Source organism: Rattus norvegicus, chromosome 3 (assembly GCF_036323735.1).
Source record: "Rattus norvegicus strain BN/NHsdMcwi chromosome 3, GRCr8, whole genome shotgun sequence".
NCBI classification, from domain to species: domain Eukaryota; kingdom Metazoa; phylum Chordata; class Mammalia; order Rodentia; family Muridae; genus Rattus; species Rattus norvegicus.
The window spans coordinates 93,267,390-93,291,433 of NC_086021.1; the positions used below are offsets into that span (position 1 = coordinate 93,267,390).

Below are 24,044 nucleotides of genomic sequence, written 5' to 3' on the forward strand. Positions count from 1 at the left end.
TAGAACAAATGAAAGTCAAGACAGATGATCAAAATGTGAGTGCTTCACTCCTTCTTTAAAAGGGGAACAAGAATATCCTTGGCAGGGAATAGAGAGGCAAAGATTAAAACAGACACAGAAGGAACACCCATTCAGAGCCTGCCCCACATGTGGCCCATACATATACAGCCACCCAATTAGACAAGATGGATGAAGCAAAGAAGTGGAGGCCCACAGGAGCCTGATGCAGATCTCTCCCGAGAGACACAGCCAGAATACAGCAAACACAGAGGCGAATACCAGCAGCAAACCACTGAACTGAGAACGGGACCCCCATTGAAGGAATCAGATAAAGAACTGGAAGAGCTTGAAGGAGCTTGAGACCCCTTATGAACAACAATGCCAAGCAACCAGAGCTTCCAGGGACTAAGCCACTACCTAAAGACTATACATGGACTGACCCTGGACTCTGACCTCATAGGTAGCAATGAATATCCTAGTAAGAGCACCAGTGGAAGGGGAAGCCCTTGGTCCTGCTAAGACTGAACCCCCAGTGAACGTGATTGTTGGGGGGAGGGCGGCAATGGGGGGAGGGTGGGGAGGGGAACACCCATAAAGAAGGGGAGGGGGAGGGGGATGTTTGCCGGGAAACCGGGAAAGGGAATAACGTTTGAAATGTAAATAAGAAATACTCAAGTTAATAAAAAAAAAAGTATTTATCTGTCAAGCTTTCTTTTCAGTTGTAAATGTACTTGACTGTTTTATATGAATAAGTTGGAGTTCATGGTTCTTAAAAAATCTATACTTTAAAATGGTAAAAAATTAGTGTCATTAAAGCACGTCAGCCTCCAAATACAGTCAAGGTGTTCCTATTACTGAAGGATTAAATCTATAAGTGATTATAAAAATATATATACAACTATAGCATATGTGTGTATGTCTTTAGTGATTTTTGCTAAAAGAAAAACTTTTTAATTTCGTGTAACTTCAAATGACTTTCAACCTCTTTTCTTAATTTTGTCAGAGAATAGTCCCTGTGTACACTTCCATGTTGAATACATTAGTTAAAATTGGAGGAAATGTAGGCAAAAATATCATTCTGTTGAAGATGTCAGATAAATAAGCATAAAGTATTCAAATGGAACAAAACTCCCTATTTCCAAAGGTACTAGTGGCTTTCTTTTTTAAAGTATGAATTGGTTTTTTAAAGGTTTGTAACAGTCCGAAACAATAACAATTATTTTGGAAGCACTAAGTATTATAGACACAGAAGTTCAAGAAGTACAATAGGAACTGATGCTTGCCTAGTGTATATCAGGCTGGTACTTCAATGCAGCATGACAGGAAAACTATATATGTATAATTTGGAAGGATCAGTATAGTTTCATCAACTTTTTAACGTATAGCTTTGAATGATCAATTATTAAAATGCAAATAAAATTTAAGATGATGTTACAAATGAAAATTTAAAATATTCCCACCCAAATACAGAAAACAAAATAAAAATGAAAACATTTTGTTCAGATAGATAGAAAATTAAACACTTGCTAATGATTCATCCATTTTTAGCACTTTGGAAGTGTGATTAGACTTTGATTTAGAAATCTATTACATCAGGGATTTTCCATTTGAACTTTTCTGTCTTCTGTGATGACAATCTTTGAGAGCAATATTTATGCAATGAAATACAACATGCATTATGTTTATGAACATAACATGAAATAATTTAAAAGAATATTTCTTTTCTATTCAAGTTATTGACTTTATGATAAGTCATAGATTTAATTAAGGATGTTAAAAAGAAGTTTAAATATTTGTAATTAATTTAAAGAATTAAACATTTTTAGTGTAGCTTTTCCTTGGAGCATTAATTTAGTAATTTTAGGTTTAATCTGAAATTTTCTATTTATTTTATATATTCAATTACGGTATTTTATATGTTAAGTTAACATTGAAGTATCTATATTTTCCTTGAAAGTATTTTATAGTTTTATTGAAATAGTACCTATTTTGGGTAGTACTTTAATATTAATATAAAAATGAAAATAGAAAGGAGATACTTTTTAACATTTAATCATTATAAAATTAGTGGGAAGTGAAAGTTTTTGCAAGATCAGTACTCATTTTTATGTGTCTTCAATATTTTGATTGTCAACTCTTAAAAGCAAACCCTACACATTCCATAAATCATGATTAGCAGTCAGAATCCTCCTTGTTGACAGTTTCTCCATTTGTCTATAGATAATTAAAATTGTGGCAATTAGACAGGAAGTAATGAAAAGAATATCCTAATGGAAATACCTCTGAAAAAGTAAAAATTTTTAATTCTTACATACTCAACTGTGATTTCAGAGCCACACACAGTATGTAGAAAAATACAGGTGCTATAAAATGAAGTTAAATACATGTATGGGAGTATATAGTATAAATATAGGGAAGTGGGTAAACAAGTGAAATGTTGGGAGCAGTGAAATATTAATTTTGAAATAAGAGGTGTGTGCATTGATAGCTTTTTAGGAAATTCTTTTGGGGTGTATCCATTTTCAGACAATTCCTAGTGAGTTTTGTAAGACTAAAACAATTTAATAGTTAAAAGTTCAGAGACTAATACAAAATAAAGAAATTGAAAAGAAACACACTGATTACTCATATCCGTTCCCACATGGATGTGTAGAGTAAAGTTGATTGGGACGATGCAAGTACTTGGAACACGTTCAGGATGAGCTGCAAAAAAGCTGCTTCTCTATAGTAGAAGCAGACAAGGAATAAAATGAGGTATCCTCCATTTATCTTCATTTCTTGACCACAGATGTTAATGAGACCCCTGAATTCCCTTCACCCTTCTCAACAAGGATGATTTGGCCGTGTTCAATTAATCATGCGAGAGAACAAACTGAAGTAGAAACATGTAATCTAAAATAAAGATTAATTATTAAAGTAAGTAGAAGCAGAGATTATTAATTGGGATTAAGATAAAAATTAATATGCTATGGATTTTCATCACTTCCCACAAAATGCAAAACACTTCATGAGTTCGAAAATATATATGACTGTTTTGCATGCCTTTGTAAAAATAAAATTTTTCTTTTTAAAAATTTGGAGCATATACAAAACATATAATTTTTCTTTAAGGGCATTGGAAATTTTGAACCTGTGTTATCATTACTTTATATGTGAGATAAAGAGTCCAAGGACAAGGAACTATTTCTCACTTTTGCTTGAATAATTCCCACAGATGAAATTCATAGAAATCTGGACTAAGAAAAATACTTCCACTGTGACACAGTTTCTCCTCCTGGGATTTTCAGACCTTCCCAACCTCCAAGGATTTCTGTTTGGAATGTTCTCCATAGTTTACTTGATTATCTTGATTAGAAATGGTTTCATAATTGTGAAAACAAGAATTGATCCTGTACTACAGAAGCCCATGTATTTTTTTTCCTGGCAAATTTTTCTACTCTGGAAATCTGTTATGTATCAGTCACACTTCCTAGGATTCTGTTCAACATTGCTACTCAAGACAGAAGCATATCTGTGTCGAACTGGGCCATACAAATGTGCTTTTTCATTATGCTGGGGACCACTGAGTGTTTCCTGCTGGCTGTGATGTCCTATGACCGCTATGTGGTCATCTGCAACCCTCTGCCCTATCCTCTTCTCATGAACCCAACAAAGTGCACTCAGCTGGCTGCAGGTTCCTGGCTGGGAGGCATTCCATTCCAGATAGGACAAACCTGTCAGATATTCTCTCTACATTTCTGCAATTCTAACCAAATACACCACTTCTTTTGTGACTTACCGCCCATTCTCAAGCTGGCCTTTTGGGATACTTCAATGCATGAGCTGTCTGTTTACTTAGTGGCTATGCTCTTTGTTGTTTTTCCTTTTATGTTGATACTTTCCTCTTACAGCAAAATCATTGCCACCATTCTGAAATTGCCAACAGCCACAGGATGGGCAAAAGCATTTCCCACATGTTCTTCCCATTTGCTTGTGGTGTTTTTGTTTTTTTGGATCAGCTACTGTTTCATACTTGAGGCCAAAATCCACTCATTCTCCAGGAACTGACAAATTGCTGTCTCTGTTTTACACTATTGTGACTCCAATGTTCAATCCACTGATATACAGTCCGAGGAACAAGGACATGGTTGCTGCACTGAGAAAGCTGTCACTTATAAAATAATGGTTCTGGAACAAATGATTAAAGTGCTTCTTACACAGTTACTAATAGGTACATTTTGATTCAGTTTTTGAAATATAATCACTTAATGTTTCTCAAATGCTTTTTTATTTTGAATAGTCGCCTGAACCTTGTTTTAAATGCATGTATGAATCTGTCTGCCTTCAAGAAAATATAATAAAAGAAAAGGCTATGTAATGTAAAGTACATACAGTGTAAATAGCAGTTTCTATGGGAAAACTTTGAACAGAATTAAAATATTGAAACATGATATAAATATACAGATAATTTGTCTAAATAGTTTAACAAATAATTATTCATTATACATACTTAACATGTGCACTTTAATATCAATGTGTGTTGGCTGAATTGCTAAAATAGTTGAAGAAAATGTTAATATATTGTTTCTCAGAGTTCTGGAATCTACTATATATACCATAGTATAAATAAAAATAAAAAATATTTAAACCTACTATTATTTTGTATAGCATATAGCCATAACACTGTGATAAATAGCTGCTTTTATGCTCGCAACTGTTTTTTTATTAGTGCAGAAAATCTTGATTATGTATTTATTTCATTTAATTTTTTAAATTGGATATTTTATTTATTTATTCCCTTTCCTGTTTTCCCCTCTGCAAAACCCCTGTCCCAATCCCCCTTATCCAGTTTCTATGAGTGTGCTCCCTCACCCACCCACCCACTCCTTCCTCACCACCCTAGCATTCCTCTACACTGTAACATCAAGCCTTCACAGGACCAAGGACCTCCCCTCCCATGGATACCAGATAAGGCCCCTTCAGCTCCTTCAGTCCTTCCCCTAACTCCTCTATTGGGGGTACCTGAGATCAGTCTAATGGTTGGCTTTGAGCGTCCCTGTCCCCGTCCCCATCTGCATTGGTGGGAATCTGTCAGAGCCTCTCAGGCAACAGATGTATTAAACACTTCTTATCATCACCAAGTGTCTGGGTTTGGTTGCTGCATGTAGGATGGATTCCCAGGTAGGGCAGTCTGTGAATGGCCTTTTTTTCTCTCTGCTCCACTCTTTGTCCCTGTATTTAATTTCTAACAACTGTGTCCAGCTTTCTGATATTGCAACAGACATGCTTCTCAAGAAAATTCACAGTACAGGATACTATAATCAAGTCCAAAAAATAAAATCGTTTTATGGGAAGGTGATAAAATGTTTCAATGGGTAAGAGAGCTTTCTTTGCAATCATATAACCTTAGGTTTTTGGTTTTGGGCTTTTATTGGGGAGGGGATGGGTCTTCTGCAGCTTTTATTTTTGCATGTAAACCATGGGGGAGTCTTGATGGTGGGCACCCTAGAAACTGCACTGGAGTTCTTGGGGCTCCAGACACTAGCTGGGAAGTCATATGACAGAAATAACGATTCAGACTAATCTCATGATTACAAAACCGTGGTCTTCAGCAGTGTTCCTGGTGGTAAGGTGTACACTTCTAAGGTAGTAGTGACATGGGAGGTGCAAGCACTGGGCCATCCTTGAACCACCTGGATGACATCAGGGACAGAAGACCTAAGCAGTTGGTGGCTCCAAGGATTTCCAATCCACACTTTACCAGGGTTTCCTGAAGGGCCTGCCAACAAACTTAGCTTTTCTACCCAGCTCTTCCTCGATTCTAGGGATCTGATTGCATTTGGCCAGGCACTCAGATCAGCAAGGGGCACCAGTCTTGATTTGCCCAGTGCAGAGCCCCACCACCAGGTCAGTCTGAAAGTGTCCTCAGTCTCTCCAGGTCGATGGGACACCATGACGCCCCAAACATTGAGCTGGGCCGACTTACACACCTACAGAGATTTGGTCACAGTGCTGATCTGGTTCACTTTGAGCAGGAGGCAGTTGCAGGACTTCTTGCCTATGGTCTTGGCAATCGACTTAGGGTTGATCACTGTGAAGTCATTGCTCACTACCTGCATGCCTGCACTAGCTGTGAACTTCTACCAGCCATCCCAGTTGTCTTGGTCAAAGGGGTCTTCAATGGACATCACTGGGTAGTGCTGGATAAAGGACTTGTACAGGTCAGTCAACTGGTCGGGTATGATTTACCTGCTAGAGTCACATGAGAACTTGAAGTTCAGGTCATCCTTGCCAGCCCTCTAGAACTTGAAGGCAGCCACATCCATGCGAATGACAACCTGGTGAATGTAGCCAGAGTTTTCAATGGTAGTCTTGAGCAGCTCCAGTGTTTCTTTGTTCTCTAGGATGTTAGGTACTCATCTGCCCTCACCTCAACATTGGTGGCATCTTTCCCTACTTTTCCTTGATGATGTTCTTCAGGTTGTGGTAAATCTCTGCCCCAAAGCACATGGCTTCCTGGAAAACTAATGCCTCCACAGGTAAGATCATGAACTCTTGCATGGCCAGCTTGTTGCCAACATGAGAAATGCCATTGATTATAATTTAAATGTTATCCACTTTCCCAGTTTTCCCACCAGAAACTCGCTATCCCATCGCCCTGTCCCCTGCTTCTATGAGGATGCTCCCCATCCCACCCACTCATGTCCACTTCAACACCCTGGCATTCCCCTACACTCTGGAAAAGAGCCTTCACAGGACCAAGGACCGACTGATGCCAGACAATGCAATCCTCTGCTACATATGCGGTTGGAGCCACAGGTCCCCCCAATGTGTACTCATTGGTTGGTGATTTAGTCCCTGGAAACTCTAGGGGAATCTGGTTTGTTGATATTGTTGTTCTTCCCATAGTGTTGCAAACTCCTTCCCTTCCTTCAGACCTTTCTCTAACTTCTTTTTTAAAAAAAATTCTTTTTAGATATCCTAAAAAACATGGACTGATCCTGGGCTCCAAATTCAGAGGTAGAAAAGAATAACCTAGTAGGGGCACCAGTGGAAGGGGAACCACTTGGTCTTGCCAAGGCTGGACCCCCAGTGAACAGGATTGTTGGAGGGAGGACGGTGATGGGGGGAGGATGGGGAGGAAAACACCCAAATAGAAGGGGAGGGGAAGGTGTTAGGGGGATGTTGGCCTGGAAACCAAAAGGGGAATAACATTTGAAATGTAAATAAGAAATACCCAATTTAATAAAGATGGAAAAATAAAATAAAAAATTAAAAAAAAATACTGTGAATATCTATAGAGAAGGTTATATATATTCTCCTCTGTCGTCTGTGTGGGCACAGACAAGCACTTGTAAGTGTACGCATTTGTTCTTGTGCACGTTTGCACACTCAGCATGCATGCACACACACAGGTGCATACATACTACATCCTTAATGATTATGTTATAATTTTTTGTTAGACAACATTTATAGCTATTCTGTGGCACATGTGGCCCTTACAATTTTGAGCTTATTAATATGAGCAAAATAGAATTTGACTAATAAATGTCTGATTTTATCTGAAATACATTTCTATATAGATCATCAGCAAACAATGTATGACAGTTTGAAACAAAGCAAATGAAGGACATTGAATTTATTCAGACCATCTCTGTGGAAGATTTTATTAATCCATTCACATTTCTTAAATTTCATCAAGTCCTTTTCAAAGATTATATGAATAAAACAGTTACTTGTGAAATTAGATACTTGTACTGATGAATAAAAGATAATCCAAGCATTCTAATTAATTATGTAAACATTTAAACTAGAAAGAAAAGAGGTGTAGCCTGCTAAGAGACAATTACAAATGAGAATGGAAAATGAGGCACAAGATTTATGTTACAGTTTTCAATTGAGCAAACTGATTAAGCAATAATTTAATAAAGTAGATACAAGGGTACTGAATTAACATTCTTTGATAAAACACTGAAATTGCTCCTTCCTCCTGAAGGAGCAAAAATTTCTAATAACTTTAATGAAGATATAAATTAATTGTTCAGGGAATGGTGGAAAAAATAAAAATAAATTAATTATTCATGATAGCCTCCAGAAGTAAGTTCTTCTCTGCTGCTATCTATATTTTTGCTCAGGTAGACATATACTTTCAACATGATTCTCCATGAGATTAGAACAAACAACATAAAATGTCCACAGCTTTGATGTCAAACCTACAAAACTGTGGAAGCCCCACTATAAAGACACATAGGGAGAGAGAGAGACCCAACCGCCTGGTCAGGTGGGCACTCCTGAGGCTGCAGAGCGGAAGAGACCACCAACACTGCTCACCCCTGCGCACATCCCTGGCCCAAGAGGAAACTGTATAAGGCCTCTGGGTTCCCGTGGGGGAGGGCCCAGGAGCAGCAGGACCCCTGCCTGAGACACCGCCGCAACCTGAAGGAAACAGACCGGATAAACAGTTCTCTGCACCCAAATCCCGTGGGAGGGAGAGCTAAACCTTCAGAGAGGCAGACAAGCCTGGGAAACCAGAAGAGACTGCTCTCTGCACACACATCTCGGACGCCAGAGGAAAAAGCCAAAGACCATCTGGAACCCTGGTGCACTGAAGCACCCGGAAGGGGCGGCACAGGTCTTCCTGGTTGCTGCCGCTGCAGAGAGCCCGTGGGCAGCACCCCACGAGCGAACTTGAGCCTTGGGACCACAGGTAAGACCAAGTTTTCTACTGCAAGAAAGCTGCCTGGTGAACTCAAGACACAGGCCCACAGGAACAGCTGAAGACCTGTAGAGAGGAAAAACTACACGCCCCAAAGCAGTCACTCTGTCCCCATAACTGACTGAAAGAGAGGAAAACAGGTCTACAGCACTCCTGACGCACAGGCTTATAGGACAGTCTAGCCACTGTCAGAAATAGCAGAACAAAGTAACACTAGAGATAATCTGATGGCGAGAGGCAAGCACACGAACCCAAGCAACAGAAACCAAGACTACATGGCATCATCGGAGCCCAATTCTCCCATCAAAACAAACATGGAATATCCAAACACACCAAAAAAGCAAGATCTAGTTTCAAAATCATTTTTGATCATGATGCTGGAGGACTTCAAGAAAGACGTGAAGAACTCCCTTAGAGAACAAGTAGAAGCCTACAGAGAGGAATGGCAAAAATGCCTGAAAAAATTCCAGGAAAACATAAATAAACAAGTAGAAGACCACAGAGAGGAGACACAAAAATCCCTGAAAAAATTCCAGGAAAACATAAATAAACAAGTAGAAGCCCATAGAGAGGAGACACAAAAATCCCTGAAAGAATTCCAGGAAAACACAATCAAACAGTTGAAGGAATTAAAAATGGAAATAGAAGCAATCAAGAAAGAACACATGGAAACAACCCTGGATATAGAAAACCAAAAGAAGAGACAAGGAGCTGTAGATACAAACTTCACCAACAGAATACAAGAGATGGAAGAGAGAATCTCAGGAGCAGAAGATTCCATAGAAATCATTGACTCAACTGTCAAAGATAATGTAAAGGGGAAAAAGCTACTGGTCCAAAACATACAGAAAATCCAGGACTCAATGAGAAGATCAAACCTAAGGATAATAGGTATAGAAGAGAGTGAAGACTCCCAGCTCAAAGGACCAGTAAATATCTTCAACAAAATCATAGAAGAAAACTTCCCTAACCTAAAAAAAGAGATACCCATAGACATAGAAGAAGCCTACAGAACTCCAAATACATTGGACCAGAAAAGAAACACCTCCCGTCACATAATTGTCAAAACACCAAACGCACAAAATAAAGAAAGAATATTAAAAGCAGTAAGGGAAAAAGGTCAAGTAACATATAAAGGCAGACCTATCAGAATCACACCAGACTTCTCGCCAGAAACAATGAAGGCCAGAAGATCCTGGACTGATGTCATACAGACCCTTAGAGAACACAAATGCCAGCCCAGGTTACTGTATCCAGCAAAACTCTCAATTAACATTGATGGAGAAACCAAGATATTCCATGACAAAACCAAATTTACACAATATCTTTCTACAAATCCAGCACTACAAAGGATAATAAATGGTAAAGCCCAACATAAGGAGGCAAGCTATACCCTAGAAGAAGCAAGAAACTAATTGTCTTGGCAACAAAACAAAGAGAATGAAAGCACACAAACATAACCTCACATCCAAATATGAATATAACGGGAAGCAATAATCACTATTCCTTAATATCTCTCAATATCAATGGCCTCAACTCCCCAATAAAAAGACATAGATTAACAAACTGGATACGAAACGAGGACCCTGCATTCTGCTGCCTACAGGAAACACACCTCAGACACAAAGACAGTCACTACCTCAGAGTGAAAGGCTGGAAAACAACTTTCCAAGCAAATGGTCAGAAGAAGCAAGCTGCAGTAGCCATTCTAATATCAAATAAAATCAATTTTCAACTAAAAGTCATCAAAAAAGATAAGGAAGGACACTTCATATTCATCAAAGGAAAAATCCACCAAGATGAACTCTCAATCCTAAATATCTATGCCCCAAATACAAGGGCAACTACATACGTAAAAGAAACCTTACTAAAGCTCAAAACACACATTGCACCTCACACAATAATAGTGGGAGATTTCAACACCCCACTCTCATCAATGGACAGATCATGGAAACAGAAATTAAACAGTGATGTCGACAGACTAAGAGAAGTCATGAGCCAAATGGACTTAACGGATATTTATAGAACATTCTATCCTAAAGCAAAAGGATATACCTTCTTCTCAGCTCCTCATGGTACTTTCTCCAAAATTGACCATATAATTGGTCAAAAAACGGGCCTCAACAGGTACAGAAAGATAGAAATAATCCCATGCGTGCTATCGGACCACCACGGCCTAAAACTGGTCTTCAATAACAATAAGGGAAGAATGCCCACATATACGTGGAAATTGAACAATGCTCTACTCAATGATAACCTGGTCAAGGAAGAAATAAGAAAGAAATTAAAAACTTTTTAGAAATTAATGAAAATGAAGATACAACATACCCAAACTTATGGGACACAATGAAAGCTGTGCTAAGAGGAAAACTCATAGCGCTGAGTGCCTGCAGAAAGAAACAGGAAAGAGCATATGTCAGCAGCTTGACAGCACACCTAAAAGCTCTAGAACAAAAAGAAGCAAATACACCCAGGAGGAGTAGAAGGGAGTAAATAATCAAACTCAGAGCTGAAATCAACCAAGTAGAAACAAAAAGGACCATAGAAAGGATCAACAGAACCAAAAGTTGGTTCTTTGAGAAAAACAACAAGATAGATAAACCTTTAGCCAGACTAACGAGAGGACACAGAGAGTGCGTCCAAATTAACAAAATCAGAAATGAAAAGGGAGACATAACTACAGATTCAGAGGAAATTCAAAAAATCATCAGATTTTACTATAAAAACCTATATTCAACAAACTTGAAAATCTTCAGGAAATGAACAATTTCCTAGACAGATACCAGGTATCGAAGTTAAATCAGGAACAGATAAACCAGTTAAACAACCCCATAACTCCTAAGGAAATAGAAGCAGTCATTAAAGGTCTCCCAACCAAAAAGAGCCCAGGTCCAGACGGGTTTAGTGCAGAATTCTATCAAACCTTCATAGAAGACCTCATACCAATATTATCCAAACTATTCCACAAAATTGAAACAGATGGAGCCCTACCGAATTCCTTCTACGAAGCCACGATTACTCTTATACCTAAACCACACAAAGACCCAACAAAGAAAGAGAACTTCAGACCAATTTTCCTTATGAATATCGACGCAAAAATACTCAATAAAATTCTGGCAAACCGAATTCAAGAGCACATCAAAACAATCATCCACCATGATCAAGTAGGCTTCATCCCAGGCATGCAGGGATGGTTTAATATACGGAAAACCATCAACGTGATCCATTATATAAACAAACTGAAAGAACAGAACCACATGATTATTTCATTAGATGCTGAGAAAGCATTTCACAAAATTCAACACCCCTTCATGATGAAAGTCCTGGAAAGAATAGGAATTCAAGGCCCATACCTAAACATAGTAAAAGCCATATACAGCAAACCAGTTGCTAACATTAAACTAAATGGAGAGAAACTTGAAGCAACCCCACTAAAATCAGGGACTAGACAAGGCTGCCCACTCTCTCCCTACTTATTCAATATAGTTCTTGAAGTTCTAGCCAGAGCAATCAGACAACAAAAGGAGATCAAGGGGATACAGATCGGAAAAGAAGAAGTCAAAATATCACTATTTGCAGATGACATGATAGTATATTTAAGTGATCCCAAAAGTTCCACCAGTGAACTACTAAAGCTGATAAACAACTTCAGCAACGTGGCTGGGTATAAATTTAACTCAAATAAATCAGTTGCCTTCCTCTATACAAAAGAGAAACAAGGCGAGAGAGAAATTAGGGAAACGACACCCTTCATAATAGACCCAAATAATATAAAGTACCTCGGTGTGACTTTAACCAAGCAAGTAAAAGATCTGTACAATAAGAACTTCAAGACACTGAGGAAAGAAATTGAAGAAGACCTCAGAAGATGGAAAGATATCCAATGCTCATGGATTGGCAGGATTAATATAGTAAAAATGGCCATTTTACCAAAAGCAATCTACAGATGCAATGCAATCCCCATCAAAATACCAATCCATTTCTTCAAACAGTTAGACAGAACAATTTGCAAATTCATCTGGAATAACAAAAAACCCAGGATAGCTAAAGCTATCCTCAAAAATAAAAGGACTTCAGGGGGAATCACTATCCCTGAACTCAAGCAGTATTACAGAGCAATAGTGATAAAAACTGCATGGTATTGGTACAGAGACAGACAGATAGACCAATGGAATAGAATTGAAGACCCAGAAATGAACCCACACACCTATGGTCACTTGATTTTTGACAAAGGAGCCAAAACCATCCAATGGAAAAAAGATAGCATTTTCAGCAAATGGTGCTGGTTCAACTGGAGGGCAACATGTAGAAGAATGCAGATCGATCCATCCTTATCACCCTGTACAAAGCTTAAGTCCAAGTGGATCAAGGACCTCCACATCAAACTAGACACACACAAACTAATAGAAGAAAAACTAGGGAAGCATCTGGAACACATGGGCACTGGAAAAAATTTCCTGAACAAAACACCAATGGCTTATGCTCTAAGATCAAGAATCGACAAATGGCATCTCATAAAACTGCAAAGCTTCTGTAAGGCAAAGGACACTGTGGTTAGGACAAAACAGCAACCAACAGATTGGGAAAAGATCTTTACCAATCCTACAACAGATAGAGGCCTTATATCCAAAATATACAAAGAACTCAAGAAGTTAGACCGCAGGGAAACAAATAACCCTATTAAAAAATGGGGTTCAGAGCTAAACAAAGAATTCACAGCTGAGGAATGCCGAATGGCTGAGAAACATCTAAGAAATGTTCAACATCTTTAGTCATAAGGGAAATGCAAATCAAAACAACCCTGAGATTTCACCTCACACCAGTGAGAATTGCTAAGATCAAAAACTCAGGTGACAGCAGATGCTGGCGAGGATGTGGAGAAAGAGGAACACTCCTCCATTGCTGGTGGGATTGCAGACTGGTAAAACCATTCTGGAAATCAGTCTGGAGGTTCCTCAGAAAATTGGACATTGAACTGCCTGAGGATCCAGCTATACCTCTCTTGGGCATATACCCAAAAGATGCCTCAACATATAAAAGAGACACGTGCTCCACTATGTTCATCGCAGCCTTATTTATAATAGCCAGAAAATGAAAAGAACCCAGAACCCCTTCAACAGAGGAATGGATACAGAAAATGTGGTACATCTACACAATGGAATATTACTCACCTATCAAAAACAATGAGTTTATGAAATTCGTAGGCAAATGGTTGGAACTGGAAAATATCATCCTGAGTGAGCTAACCCAATCACAGAATGACATACATGGTATGCACTCATTGATAAGTGGCTATTAGCCCAAATGCTTGAATTACCCTAGATCCCTAGAACAAACGAAACTCAAGACGGATGATCAAAATGTGAATGCTTCACTCCTTCTTTAAATGAGGAAAATGAATACCCTTGGCAGGGAAGGGAGAGGCAAAGATTAAAACAGAGACTGAACGAACACCCATTCAGAGCCTGCCCCACATGTGGCCCTTACATATACAGCCACCCAATTAGACAAGATGGATGAAGCAAAGAAGTGCAGACAGACAGGAGCCGGATGTAGATCGCTCCTGAGAGACACAGCCAGAATACAGCAAATACAGAGGTGAATGCCAGCAGCAAACCACTGAACTGAGAATAGGTCCCCCGTTGAAGGAATCAGAGAAAGAACTGGAAGAGCTTGAAGGGGCTCGAGACCCCATATGTACAACAATGCCAAGCAACCAGAGCTTCCAGGGACTAAGCCACTACCTAAAGACTATGCATGGACTGACCCTGGACTCTGACCTCATAGGTAGCAATGAATATCCTAGTAACAGCACCAGTGGAAGGGGAAGCCCTGGGTCCTGCTAAGACTGAACCCCCAGTGAACTAGACTATGGGGGGAGGGCGGCAATGGGGGAGGGTTGGGAGGGGAACACCCATAAGGAAGGGGAGGGGGAGGGGATGTTTGTCCGGAAACCGGGAAAGGGAATAACACTTGAAATGTATATAAGAAATACTCAAGTTAATAAAAAAACAAAAAAAAAAACAAAAAAAAAAAACAAAAAAACATTAAAAAAGTAAAAAAAAAAGAGTTTCTCAAAATAAAGGAATTATTTTTTAAATTAAAAAAAAAGACACATAGAACTCAACAATTCAATACTAAGACAACAAATAAGTAGTAAGACTGTGAGAAGCTCATGAGAGGACATGCGTATGACATTAAGATATCTGACCAATGCATAAAATCTGTTAAATACTATAGTCATTAAAGAAACTATATTATAGTACATTGTGCTGTTACGTTTTTTCCAGTTGAAATGACTACCATCTAAAAGATAAAAGGCAGGCTAGTGGTGGATGTTGGTGTTGTAGAGTGACAGTATATCAACGCAGAATATATATTATTCCTCTAGACTCATGAGCTTAAGACCCATTTCTCATGGAAGTTTGCTGACAATTGCCTGTAATTACGGACACAGACAAATCTTGTTGTTTCTGGTCTTTGTTTACTGTGATATACAAGTTGCACATAACCACACAAACATACGTGTATACACATATAATAACTGAAATGACTATTCCTGCTTGTTAAGTTGACTACATCTGGAAAGAACTACAAACCAGAAATGAAGGATACAGCTTTGATACAGAACATGAGGCTAGAAGGCATAGCCTTCTCACCTAGATCTTTATTTAGATATCTTGAGGCTTTGTGGCCATGAAAATCTTAGGCCCAGGAAAGATAATACATGCTTTTAATCTCAGGAGACTGAGGCTAGCAAGTCTCTTAATTCAAATCAGCATGACACAAAGCAAGCTCCAGATCCAGGGGGTAGTACACACATTTAATGTGGGCCACACTTTCTGCTGGAGGCCTACATAAGGGCAAGGAAAGAAGCAAGACACACTCTTCTTTGACTGCTTGCACTTACTTGCCAGCACATCTATTGGAACCTACTTCTTCATGATTCTAGCTTATACAGAAGACCAGCTGAAACAACTAGCCTCGTGGACTGAGCAACTACTAGATTCTTGGACGTCCCACTCACACCTGCTCTTATTCTGTTAGTTGAACTATAGAATGTAAGTCATCACAGTAAATTCCGTTAATACATAGATACATTCCATAAGTTCTTAGACTCTAGAGAACCCTGATACAATAACTTAAAAAATAGCCAGTGTGGTTGACAAGATGACTCAGCAGATAAGGATCCATGCTGTGCAAGCTTCATGACTTGAGTTCCTAGAAACCATATAAATGGAGAAGGAAAGCAGCTCCAAAAAAAGTGTACTTCCACTGCCACATGCATGACACAAACATAATACAAACATTAATAGTACATTTGAATTTTTAAAGTGAATAAGTCAGGGCACACCAGTCAAAAGAAGAGGTGACCCAAGAAGGAAATGCTGAGACAAAATGTAGAACAGAGACTGACTGAAGGAAAGGCCAACCAGAGACTGCCCCATCTAGGGATCTATCCCACATAAAGACACCAAACCCAGACAATACTGTGGATGCCAAGAAGGGCATGCTGATAGGAGCCTGGTATAGCTATCTTCTGAGAGGTTTTGCTAGAACCTGACAAATACCGGATGCTGATGCTTGCAGCCAACCACTGAACTGAGAACGGGATCCCAGTGGAGGACTTAGAGAAAGGACTGAAACAGCAGAAGGGAGCTGCAACCCCATAAGAACAACAACAATATCAACCAACCATACCCCCCGAGCTCCCAGGGATTAAACCACCATCCAAAGAGTACACAAGGAGGGATCCATGGCTCCAGCTATATATATAGCAGAGGATGACCTGGTTGGGCATAAATGAGAGAAGAGGGCCTTGGTCCTGTGATGGCTGGATGCCCCAGTATAATGAAATGTCAAGGCAGGGAGCCTGGAGGGAGTGGGAGTGGAGGGAGCACTCTCATAGAAGCAGGGGGAGGAGAGGTGGGAGAGCTGGTTTCAGGAAGAGAAACCAGGAAAGAGGATAACATTTGAAATGTTAATAAAGAAAATATCCAGGGGCTGGGGATTTAGCTCAGTGGTAGAGCGCTTACCTAGGAAGCGCAAGGCCCTGGGTTCGATCCCCAGCTCCGAAAAAAAAAAAGAACCAAAAAAAAAAAAAAAAATAGTAAAAAAAGAAAATATCCAATAAAAAAGAGAAAAAAGAAACTATAATGACTTTAGAAATTATAATGGACAACAGCAATCAAATTATAGACCCACAAATCAGGGACAATTATGATAAGAGAAGCAAGTCCCCAAGATGAGAGCTATGGATCTGATGATGGGAATAATGGCGATTGTAACAAAAGATTTTCATTGAAAAAATGCAGCTATTGACTAATGCAATATGAATTCAATTAAGTATACATTCCTGAGGATGCTTTTTCTTTTTTCTTTTCTTTTTTTCAGAGCTGGGGACCGAACCCAGGGCCTTGCGCTTGCTAGGCAAGCGCTCTACCACTGAGCTAAATCCCCAAACCCTGAGGATGCTTTTAAAATCTGTTTTAGTTTTGTTTTTTTCTTTTCTTTTCCATGCATCAGGCATATGGCCCTATAAATTATGATAAGTATAGTAGGAATAAAAATTTAAAGAAAAAAATTTAAAGGTTTATAACACTAAAATGTTTAAGGCATCCCATGTTGCTGACATAAAAAGCAGGTTGAGTATAGAGAAAGAAAAATAATTTGGCTCAGGATGAGGTCAGGCTGATCATATGTCCTGTTATGTTCAAAATCTCATTATTACTATTATTCATGGAAATTTTCCAAACGTGGCTTTCATTCAAATCCAAGCTAGTTTGAACTGTTATGTCTAGACTGCTGAAGAAACTTGGAAGAAGGCCAAACACCCTGCCACACATCTGTATCTCCTTAGGAGCAAATTTCTCTTTCCCTTTCACTCTGGATTGTGTCCAACGCCATAGCTTCCAGGTTCTGAGTCTGAGCTATAACTCTGAGTCTTGGGGAATAGTTTCAATAAACCAGTCCTGTTTAAATGAGACCCTAGTGCAACTGGTTTGTGAGGCAATTCCTGAACACCAATGCAAATAAATAAATAAATAAATAAATAAATAAATAAATAAGCAAAAATATACTGAAAATTATTACTGCATTTCCACACTGGCAAGAAACAAATTTCACATTGGAGAAAATATATATGATGTGTACTATTTTACATTCTTGTAAAAGTATTAGGAAGCTCTGGACTATGGTACCTGTAGCCGATATATAACATAAGAAAAGCAAATACAGTAATGTGACTTGTATTACTGACTGAATCACTTCCAAGCACTGAACACAAGAGATCAGGACAAAGAACAAGGCCTCCACAATTATAATTCATCCTTTGGGGGTGTTCTGAACTTCCCAATCCCCAATAGTTTTAGTTAGGGAAGTTCTCTATAATTTACTTGATTATCATAATTGGAATTAGCTTCATTACTTTCCTTATGAAAATTGCTCCTGCACTACAGAAGCCTATGTATATTTTTATGCCAAGCTTTTCTTCTCAGGAAATCTGTTTTTTTATCAGTCACTCTTCTGAGGATTCTGTTCAACATTGGTAGTCAAAATAGAAGTATATCCACCCTAGCCTGTGCAATACAAACCTGCTTCTTATTGTGAAGGGAACCATTGACAGTTTCCTTCTAGCTGTGATGTCCTATAACCCTTATATTCCAATCTGCAACCCTCTGCACTATCCCTTATGAATCCAATAAAGTAAAAAAGTACATATAGCTTACAAAAGGCTTCTGGCTCAGTAGCATACCATTCCAGTTTGGGCAAGCATTTCAGATACTCCCTATAAACTTCTTCAATTCAAACCAAATCCACCCCCTTTTCTGTGACATACCACCATTCTCAAGCTGGCCTCTGGAGACATTTCTCTTAATGAGTTGTCTGTCTACTTATCGTGATCCTCCTTGTGGCAGCCCATCATATGTTGATACTTGTTTCATATAGAAAAGTCATTACCACCATCCTGAAGTTGCCAAGAGCCATGTGAGAGACAAAAGCATTCACAATATGTTCTTTAATTTGAATGTGTTGTTTTTGGAGTTTTAGATCAACCACTGTTACTTATTAGAGGTCAAAGTCCTCCAATTCTCTAGGAACTGACAAACTGCTTCCTCTTCTTAACCCCACTGTGATCCTCATGTTCAACTCTTAAATACAGGTTAAGTAGCAGTCATGGTTGCACTGAGAAAATTGTTACATGAGAAATAATGGCATGCTTGTGTGTATTAATAACTGAAGTACTTTCTTTGATTAACTATGACACGGGGATACTCTTATCCTGGATGTCACAGAGAGCTACTTTCTAGCTACTGCTATAGCACCTTCTGTAGGCCTCTATGCTAAGGCCTAGTGGTGGGCTTTTAGATCAGTAGAATCCTGGTTTACATAGGGAAGGTTTGCACATGTTCTCCTTGTCATTTGAGTATTCCTACCAAACCAGTCACCTCTTTGACATTGGCCCCCACCCATGATTCACTTGCTATGTGTGATAATCTTTGTGAATGAGACACTGATCTTTCTTAGTGCTGTGTTATTATTTATGTTCCATCTATATTCATAATTTTCTACTAAAGTATAATCATATATACAATCTTAAAATGGCCATCAGCCATATGTAGGCATGAAAATTAAAAACCTGCTCTTTCTGTGCATTGCAACTTAGAAGTGTGGTGTTATTATTGTGACTCTGATGATTTATCTCCAAGAAAGAAAAATATTATGAGGCTGCAGAGATGACTTAGTGGTTAAGAGTGCTGACTGCTCTCAGAGGTCCTAAATTTGAATCCCAACAACCACATGGTGGCTCACAACCATCTATAATGAGATCGTATGCCTTTTTCTGGTGTGCCTGAAGACAGCTACAGTGTACTTATATATAATAAATAAGTAAATAAATAAATAAATCTTTAAAAAAGAAGAATATTATGTCAACATTGAGAAAGTATAACATAAAGAATTATCTGAAATTTATTATGGCAAATTCCAAACAAGATTTTAAATTTGTGCTTTACTCCTTTTTTTTTTTTTTTTCTTTTTTTCCTGCTTCTTTTTTTTCCCGGAGCTGGGGACCAAACCCAGGGCCTTGCACTTCCTAGGCAAGCGCTCTACCACTGAGCTAAATCCCCAACCCCTCTACTCCTTCTTTAAAAGGGGAACAAGAATACCCTTTGGAGGGAATAGGGAGGCAAAGTTTAGAACAAAGACTGAAGGAACACTTATTCAGAGCCTGCCCCACATGTGGCCCATACATATACAGCCACCAAACTAGATAAGATGGATGAAACAAAGAAGTGCAGGCTGACAGGAACCAAATGTAGATCTCTCCTGAGAGAAACAGCCATAATATGGCAAATACATAGGCGGATGCCAGCAACAAACCACTGAACTGAGAACGGGACCCCCGTTGAAGGAATCAGAGAAAGGACTGAAAGAGCTGAAGGGGCTTGAGACCCCATATGAACAACAATGCCAACCAACCAGAGCTTCCAGGGACTAAGCCACTACCCAAAGACTGACCCTGGGCTTCAAATTCATAGGTAGCAATGAATACCTAGCAGAGGCACCAGTGGAAGGGGAAGCCCTTTGCCCTACCAAGGCTGGACCCCAGTGAACATGACTGTTCGGGGGAGGGTGGTAATGCGGAGAGGATGGGGAGGGGAATACTCATATGGAAGAGGAGGGGGAGAGACTAGGGGGATGTTGGCCTGGAAACCAGAAAAGGGAATAACAATTGAAATGTAAATAAGAAATATCCAATTTACTAAGCCACTACCCAAGACTATATACATGGACTGACCCTGGGCTCCAACTGCAGAGGTAGCAATGAATAGCCTAGTAAGAGCACCAGTGGAAAGGGAAGCCCTTGGTCCTGCCAAGACTGAAGCCCCAGTGAACAGGATTGCTGGAGAGAGGGCAGTAATGGGGGGAGGATGGGGAGAGGAATAACCATATGAAAGGGGAGGGGGAGGGGTTAGGGGGATGTTGGCCTCTAAACCAGGAAATGGAACAACAATTGAAATGTAAATAAGAAATATCCAATTTAATAAAGATGGAGAAAAAATGTAAAGAAAAAATATCCAATTTAATAAAGATGGAGAAAAAATGTAACAAAAAAACGAAATACCCAATTTAATAAAGATGGAGAAAAAAATGATTTTAAATTTGTTCACAGTAACATTTCAGAACTATTCATGTTTATGTATGTATCATTTGTTTTTTAAATGGCCAATATTGCCAAATAAAATTTTATTTGTATGTGCTGAAGGATGGTGTTGTACACACTACCAAATAACTAGACATTCAGTTTTCATACATACAACTTTGCATAATATTCACTTACAAATTTCATTGGTTTTAAAGAAAGCATTTACTTAGGTTTACTAGTTCAGTGAGTTAGACTACATGATGACGAAGCTCTTAGAAGAGTTGAGAGTTCTAATCTCAAACCACAAGCATTAGGCAAAAATGCACACTGGGAATATCTTTAGTCATTAGCAGAAATGCTGTTATATTACAACAAATCTTGTAATTCTCTTACAAGAAATAGTCTTGTTAGGGTGGGCTTTTTCTTAAAGAAGATAGGTATGTTTTTCAGTTTTTGTGAACTTACCATAAGGTAATGTCAGTCTTGTGGCAAGCAGAAACTTAATTGAGGAACTGCCACTATCAAGTTGGACCCAGAACATGTCTGTGGGCAATTTTCTTAGTTTCTGAATTATTTAGGGTACTCTAACATGCTGTGAGTAGTGCTACCTTTCCCTGGTTTGTGTGTGTGTGTGTGTGTGTGTGTGTGTGTGTGTGTGTGTGTGTGTGCGTGTGTTTTTTGTTGCTTCCTTTGGTTGAACAAATCAGAGGAATTAAATCAATTAGCAAGGCTTGATCATGGCCTTTAGCACATCAAGAGAAAGAAAATGTATAGTAAACAATGAGTATATGCTCAAAAACAGGCACTCATGTACTTAGTTTGGATTAGAAATGACTCTACAAAGAACTCAGTTTAAACATAAGATCGCCAGGTTTCCTTATTCAGGTTTTTGTAGTATTGAGAATAATACCAAGTGCCTCACACATACTAAAGAAAAGTTTATGTTACTTAACTAAATGCATAAGGACTTAAAAATATCATTTAGATGTCCATAGTTCTATTAGTAATGACTGTATTAAGTACAATATATGTTTGATTATAGATGAAGTTTTATATATGATAAATGTTGCTATGAAAGAAAATAAATGTTACTAAGATGTTAATATGAGATATCATCCTCTGGGATCCATATTCTACTTCAGAACTCTTTCCCTAAGTCCTGTTTTCCCTTAAGTCACACAAATAACAAAGGCTCCATGTAAGATGATGCACAATGCTCTATCCCATATATCTATCAATTTCCCTTAAAGCACATCCAGGAGCTATAAACTGGACTGCATCCCATTGGCTTCATATTTCAGCCCACACCTTCCTGCTATTCTGGAGGCCATACTGGCATCAGAGAACACAAGCTAAACTTCATCTAGGAAATGCAGAAGTAACATTATTACCAAAAAACCCCACTGATCTTAACAGGCAATAAAAAAGGCACTGGGGAAACACTCTACTGGATCTGAAGACTTGCTAATCACCAGAAACCAAGGCCACTAAGGCTAGAATAACAAAGAGCAAACAGAAACAAAGGAGGAAAACATGTAAAAATATACCCATTTAACAAAATCAGAATCTAAAAATGTAATAACCCCAAAATACAAATTGCTACAGGCCAGCATAAAAACAATCAATAGCCAAAGCAATATAATTCTACCAGTGTCTAGCTACCCTGCAGTAGCAAGCCCTGGATATTCTAACATAGATGAAGCACGAGAAAATTATTTAAATTCGATCTTATGAACATGATGGAGATCTTTAAAGAGAAAATAAATCCCATAAATAAATAAAGATATAAAAATGCAGTCAACTGCTTAAAAGAAATGAATAAGTCTGTTAAAGTCCTGAAAATGAGAAAGGAAGCAGCAATACACGCAAGCATACACACACACACACACACACACACACACACACACACACACACACACACATACACGGACCTGAATTACGGAAATCCTGGAGACAGAAAATCTAGGTAAACCAATAGGAACTACAATTGCAAGCAATACACTGAAAGTGATGGATGAAAGAATCACAGGCATAGAAAATATTGTCAAGGAAGAGCTGGAGAGAAGGCTCATTGGTTAAGAACACTAACTGCTCTTCCAGAGGTCCTGGGTTTAAATCCTTGCAACCACATGGTGGCTCACAACCATCTGTAATGGGATCTGATGCCCTCTACCGGTGTGTCTGAAGGCAGCTACAGTGTACTTATATATAATAAATTAATAACTCTTTTGAAAAACAAAAAAGGAAAATATTGTCGAACAAATTGATATATTAGAATAAGGCTTTAAGTGTAAAAAGTTTCTGACACAAATTATCCAGGAAAGAGGGGACCTATGAGAAGGACAAACCTAAGACTAATAGCAACAGAAGAAAATTCTTAGCTGAAAGGCCTTTCAACAAAATCAGAGAAGAAAAATTTCCTAACTTAAAGAATGAGATACCTACAGCAAACCACTGAACTGAGAATAGGACCCCCGTTGAAGGAATCAGAGAAAGAACTGGAAGAGCTTGAAGGGGCTCGAGACCCCATATGTACAACAATGCCAAGCAACCAGAGCTTCCAGGGACTAAGCCACTACCTAAAGACTATACATGGACTGACCCTGGACTCTGACCTCATAGGTAGCAAGGAATATCCTAGTAAGAGCACCAGTGGAAGGGGAAGCTCTGGGTCCTGCTAAGACTGAACCCCCAGTGAACTAGACTGTTGGGGGGAGGGCGGCAATGGGGGGAGGGTTGGGAGGGGAACACCCATAAGGAAGGGGAGGGGGTAGGGGGATGTTTGCCCAGAAACCGGGAAAGGGAATAACTCTCGAAATGTATTTAAGAAATACTCAAGTTAATAATAATAAAAAAAAAAGAACAATGCAACAACTACAAAAAAAATAAAAAAGAATGAGATACCTATAAATGTATTAGCAGCTTACAGAACACCAAATAGATTGGAGAAGAAAAAAAAAAAGCCTCTAGCTACATAATAATCAAAACACTACATATAAAGAACAAACAGAGTGTTAAAAGTTGCAAGGGAAAATGGCCAACTACTATATAGGCAGACCTATCAGATTACAATTGACTTCTCAAAAGAGAATCTTGAAGACTCTAGGAGACTACAGATATCAGCTCAGATTACTATAATCAGCAAAACTTTCAATCACTGTAGATAGAGAATAGAACATATTCCATAACAAAACCAAATTA

At 38.7% G+C, this 24,044-nt stretch overlaps 3 pseudogenes; 2 read left to right on the forward strand and 1 right to left on the reverse strand.

Annotated features, from left to right (window-relative positions):
- Window positions 3,215-3,986, forward strand: Or12e7b-ps1 (olfactory receptor family 12 subfamily E member 7B, pseudogene 1; annotated as a pseudogene).
- On the reverse strand, window positions 5,737-6,579 carry LOC108350559 (alpha-enolase pseudogene; annotated as a pseudogene).
- Olr565-ps (olfactory receptor pseudogene 565) lies at window positions 17,980-18,866 on the forward strand (annotated as a pseudogene).